The sequence below is a fragment of the Apaloderma vittatum genome, unplaced genomic scaffold (genome assembly GCF_000703405.1).
Source record: "Apaloderma vittatum isolate BGI_N311 unplaced genomic scaffold, ASM70340v1 scaffold9732, whole genome shotgun sequence".
Lineage (NCBI taxonomy): Eukaryota > Metazoa > Chordata > Aves > Trogoniformes > Trogonidae > Apaloderma > Apaloderma vittatum.
Genome location: NW_009704174.1, coordinates 55,241 through 61,561, shown reverse-complemented (window position 1 = coordinate 61,561; position 6,321 = coordinate 55,241).

Below are 6,321 nucleotides of genomic sequence, written 5' to 3'. Positions count from 1 at the left end.
CTTCCCTGGGCAGCCAGTGCCAGGGCTCTGTCATCCTCACAGTGAAAAAGCTTTTCCTCATGTTTTTGTGGAACCTCCTGTGCTACAGTTGGAACCCATTGCCCCTTGTCCTGTCATTGGACGTCACTGAAAAGAGCCTGGTACCGTCCTCCTGACACTCCCCCTTGACATATTTATAAACATTTATGAGGTCACCCCTCAGCCTCCCCTTCTCCAGGCGCTGGACTCTCTCAAGCAGTTCCCTGTCGTTATCAAACTGAGGGGCCAGAACTGGACACAATGTTCCAAATGTGGCCTCCCCAGAGCAGAGTAGAGGGGGAAGAACCTCTCTCTACCTGCTGGCCACACCCCTTCTAACACATCCCAGGATGCCATCGGCCTTCTTGGCCACAAGGGCCCAGTGCTGGCTCATGGTCACCCTGCTGTCCACCAGAACCCCCAGGTCCCTTTCCCCTACGCTGAACTCCAGCAGGTCAGTCCCCAACCTGTACTGACACATGGGTTGTTCTTTCCCACATGCAAGACTCTACAATTTCCCTTGTTGTATTTCATAAAATTTCCCCCTGCCCAGCCCTCCAGCCTGTCCTGGTCTCACTGAATGGCAGCACAGCCTTCTGGTGTGTCAGCCACTCCTCCCAGTTTTGTGTCATCAGCAAACTTGCTGACAGTGCTCTCTATTCCCTCGTCCAGGTCGTTGATGAATATACTGAATAGTACTCATCCCAGTACTGACCCCTGAGGGACTCCACTAGATAAATATCTCCAACTAGACTTTGTCCCTTTGACTTCTTTCCTTCAACCAGAAGGAAAAACAGATATTTCTTATTCTACTTATTTCTGTTGTAATGAATCTCACTGTGTAGAATCAAACACTAAAGGGCGAAATACTACACTTGTTTACACCAATAATTCAATTCAAATCACTAGCTAAATAACATCTCGCTGTGCTGTTGCCTGCTGATTTCTAGTTGCTGCAGATTCTTGAACTAGGCATTCAGGAGCCTAAACACATATGGAGCCTTTGTATTTGCAGAGTTCCACGTTAAAATTTGTAAGGCAAAACCACAGATATTCTTCCGGCACGATTCAACTGTGTAGCTGTTTTCACAAAAGGGTTTTTTTGGAACCTGTATGTATATATGCAAGTATGTTGAACACAGAACTTCTGTTGTTGCCAAATGCAGTTTGCAAATAAGTAACGATTAACAGTTTCACTTTTTTATTTAAATCTTTTCAAAGCTCCAGGATGGTTTTTTTCTGAATCTAGATATGAATAACAATTCAAAGCAATGCAAAGCATGAATTCATATGCTTACTGTACTTCCTTGACAATGTTACACAGCACTATGGGGAAAGGAGTGCTTTCATCTTTGCATCACAGGCAACCTAGAAGCCTCACCAATGAACAAAATCACATTCTCTGGTTTTTGATTAATTTCACAGGTTGAAATTAATATAGCAGTATGAAAAGACAGGGAAAAATATTAGGAGATGAGCAAAACAAATAAGTGAAGAAGGTGGTGTGAAGTGTAATGTAGAAAAGTTTGCTATCTGGCAGTTTGACAGAGGTTGATCTATTCAGCTCTACTACTCGTTAATAATATAAAAATTTAAAAATAAGAACTTAAATTTTTTAAAAAAACAAACAAAACAGAAAAACAGATATTACTTCTGGTATCTATTTAGTCATAACATCCAGAAGGATCTAGAATAGCATTTAAAAAGTGAGATGCGGCACATTTTCCAGGTGCCTTGGTTTGGAAGGCATTCATGTTAACTCATCAGTGTGACTAACTTTGCATTTAAGCTGTGCAGACTCTGCACTTCACCTTATATGATTACAGACAAAAAGCCTTCACACAGGCAACTCCTGGAGAACAATTATTGTACCATAATTTGCCCTGAAAATACTTGGCGCTCAGCACTGTAGCTCTGTAGCAATCATCTAGGGAAGAGTCTTTTCTTCTTCTAGGATAGTCAGAATTTCTTCCTTTGGTAACAAATTTTTTTTGCCACACAAAAATATATGGCCATTCAGTAAAACGATCTACTTTAATGGATGGTAAAGAAAAGCTTCTTCCTATTCTCAGGTGGTTACACTGTACTTATATATAGCAATTCTGGGAGCTGACATGGAAATCTATACTGCTAGGGAGTCAAAACCTTGTTCATCTGCTCTTAATGAAGGAAGGGCTTCCTTGGGTTACTCTTTTGAAAGATAGAGCCAAAGTAAGCACAGTTAAAAATGGAATAAAGCATTTGTCTTAGACAGGACTCAGGCATACAAAGTCACAGAGAGGAGTGAGAAATACATTGTTTTCTCAGAGCTAGAGATGCTTTTCTCGTTGTTTTTAACAGTGAGGAAAATCAAATACTGGGGCAGTCTAGAGGGGCTGCAGATTCTCCTCGTATATAGTCAAAACCAAACTGAAGAATACTCTGAGGTCTGAGCAGGGGACATCGGCCCTGCTCTGAGCAGAGGGCTGGAAAAGGTGACTTCCAGAGGTCTCTCCCCGCATAAATTATGCCATGAGGCTGTGATTTGTAACGGGAGTGGCTCTTCCATTAGAGATCACTATGTGTAAGCAACAGCGAATGACACCAGAGCAGAAAAATGCACACAGCAATGGCACAGAGAAAATGTGTGAATTACAGTTCCCTTTGGCTCAGTAGCTGAAAGGTGAGATCCATGTGGCACTAGGACAAGTCTGTGATGGAAGAGGGGACACACGGCCCATTTGTCTCTCAAGGTTCCCAGGTAACACAGCCCAGAAGTACAGCCCAGAAAGGGGAAAAGTGGGGTTGGCAGAAGAGAGGAGAGTCTCGGGAACAGACAAGAGAGTAGGACAGGAAGGAAGAAGTATTCTTTTTGAAAGAAGATACTCTAAGGGTACCATCAAGGCTTCAGATTATGTAGTTTGTGGCACTCTCTGCCTAAAATGACTTCACAAAAAAGACCCTCAGCAGATGGAAAAGCAATCCTGGTTTTCTGTGGTGACTACCAGAGGCACAAATGAATGCATTCTTAATTAACTTAACTTTCAATTTCTTTTGTTTATGGGCTTATAACACAGGTTAACCAGTTACTTCAAAGCCAGGAGGCTTTGTGACCAACCGGTTATCACTTGCTAAGGATCAGGGATCAGAATTCATCGACAGCCAAAATAAACCTTTTTAAAAGTCCAAAAGATTGGGCGATAGAAAGGATGTTAGGCATTACATAAATCCTAGGCTGAAGGGCTTAGGAAGATGTTTGCTGAAACATTATTTTTAAAGATATTTAAAATAAAATGAATGCTCATTTTTAGACTTTATTGTCTTTGATTAAAACTCCCACAAGAAGATTTCTAAAGTTCTTTTGTGTTTTGAAATGTTTGTGTTGTGGCAGCATGCTCTTTGTTATTATTTAGACATCATTATCTTTGTTACTGATGTCAGGAATTGTACTAAACAGGCTGCATTTATTTTTAGTTATACTTTAACATTCTGGATTGAACATTTTTCCAGATGCTTGATTTCACAATTGACAATCCTTGAAAACGTGTTGTTCATGTGAGATTGCTTACATGAAAGAAGTTCTGAGGTTTGATCAGTTCCACAACTGATCAGATGGTGGAGGAAGAAAAACACATTAAAAAAACCAATAGGTTCATATAGGAGACCTTGCAGTATGGCAGTGGCTAGGAGACGGGAGCAAGAAGGATTCTGTCATGTGTAGCACAGAAATTACTCTATGTTTACATTTTGCTTGTTCCTCTTTAATAAAACAAGCTGCCCCAAAGCCATGTACAAAGGATGTATCCCTACCTTCTTTCTTCTCCTTCACTGTAACAGTAGTTTAGGGACTCCTCCTCGCCTGCAGTTGCTCTAATCTTGTGTTTGTATTGCTGGTACAAATGCTGTGTCCCATAACTTCAACCAGTGAAATAATATGGATTGCAAACGTCTCCCATGCCTCAGTCCTTTTTCTTTTTCTCATTTTTTTCCCTTTCATTGAATACTTTTAATTTGTATTTTTTCAGTGACATATAATACAGAACAGTCTTCTACAGCAGCAAACCTGAGGGGAGGTGAGGCACTTTATACAAAATGCAGCGAAAACATTACACAGGCTTCTAACCTTTGGTGGGAAAAGTTTTGAAACTGTACTTGTTAGGCGTCCTATACCTACACCAGTACTGACAATATACTAATTTCTCAGAGGGTATAACTAGTCAAGGTGACTGAACACCATGACAACATAGGCTCAATTTCTCCATTGTGAATTTTCCACTGATGTAGTTAAACTGTTGACTTACAGGAGGAGTTGCAGAAACAGTGCATAAGATGTGTGGCAAATGGATGAGTGTTAATCTATAAAGAAGCAGAGTAAGTCTGCACCAAGAAAGTAAGCATGGCAGCCATACACAGGGGATTCCTATACTCATGTTTGCACAAAAGCAGCAGTTAGACATGAAACGTGTTCTTGCCTTCCTTCTCCAACATCACAGATAGACATCAGCTGCGAGTCCTCTGTGCTCCCATAAGCTAGTGTAGAAGGGCAAACAGTGAGTGCAGGACCTTGCCTGGAGCTGGGATGCTTTTTAGGAAACACAGATTTCTGTTTTGCTTCTCTGCACAAAAAGCAGATAAAACTTGGAAGAGCTGGTGAGGAATTAACATACGAGAGGGCAGGCAAGGAGGTTGTTGAGTGAGAAAGCATGGGACATCCCAAGAGATCCTTCTCTCCCTTCCGTAGTGTTTGCACAACTCCTGGTGAGGTATTTGTAAGTTCTTGCACATTTTTTTGCCTACTAGTCAGAGGCAGGGAAGGGTGTGTTGAGGAGAAAGGGAAGTCAGGGGTGTTTTGCTAAAGCTGTCTGTTCCTCTTGCTTTTCCACTTCCTCCTCGTCCTCCTGGTATCAGCAGCTGGGGGCATGCTGAGGGGGAAGCCAGACCAGCGGATAATCTCCTGCCCAACAAAAGCATATACAGAGAGGAAACTGAAGCGACTTCCTCCTTGAGAAAGTTGTTTCCTCCCTCTCTTCCCACCCAATCTCCCCTGCCCCTAGTTCAGGCTCCCTCTCTTCTCCTCTCCCTGGGTGCCAGGACCCTGTGACAGCTGCTGCTAAAGATGGTTGCCCCCACACTCTCAGGTTTGCACTGGCTTCTGCCAGCCCTTCTTGAAAGGCTGAGCCCCAGCAGGGAAGCACAGAGCAAGTCAGAGCCCCCTGAGCTGACGGCAGGGGAAGGCAGAGCACAGGCATGGCCAGGGCTGAAGGGGGAGAGGGGCTGGGGGAGCACAACATCATGAGAGCATGCAAAAGGCTGACCACCCTCTTCAGCTGCCAGCACTCCTTTCCTCACACAAACCGCTCATACAGCCTTGCTCCTCCATCACCCTAATCTCTATAGATTTCACCTTATATGCAGCTTCTAGCAACTCCACAGCCAGCCAGCTGACTTGTTTGCTTGCCCGCCTGCCTACCCACTTCTTTGTTTTCTTGCTTGCCTTCCTGCCAGCCTGGCAGCCTGCTTGCTTACTTGCTTCCTTGCCTGTGAGCTAGCCTGTTTGCCTGCTTGCTTGCCTGCCTGCCAGCCTGCTTGCTTGCTTTCCAGCCAGCCTGCTTGCCTGTCAGCCTGCCTCCTTGCTTGCCTACCAGCCTACTTGTTTTCTTGCTTGCCTGCCAGCCACCCTAGTTGCCTGCTTGCTTGCTTGCTTCCTTGCCAGCCAGCCAGCCCACTTGCTTGTCTGCCTGCTTGATTTCTTGCCTGCCTGCCACATCCCCCTTGTCCTCAGGCCAGAAGTTGGTCACTGCAAAACTCAGCCATCACAGCCACATGCACATCACCTGCAATTTAGCTCTTCACATTATCTAATCAAGCTACCACTGCCGATCAGCTGCGGCTCGCAATGAGGCAGGGACTGTGGGATGTCAGGTGCAATGGTGCTGTAGCAAGCTCTGCAAGTCCTCCCAGTGGGTGTGTCACAGGGCTGTCTCTATCTATGATGGCACTTGACCCCTATGGTGAACTCCAGTTTTCTGGTGGAGGGTTTAGCAAAGGCCTGGTGTTCCTCTTTGGTTTGTCCGCTGCCACGCTGCTTTCAGTTCCTTCTCAACTCCTGCTGCTGACCCCAGCCAGGCAGAACACAGGACCACTGACACTGGCCAAAACTGAGCAGCTTGCAGGGCAACAAAACCTAATTTAAAAGATGCTTGAGTGAGGTTTGCAGCAAAAGCGAAAGGGGAGAGCCTATGATATGACACGGGATAATGAGGGACAGCTGCTGGGCAGAGCTTTTTATTCAAAGAAGAAATGCTTGAGATTTGAGCCAACAGA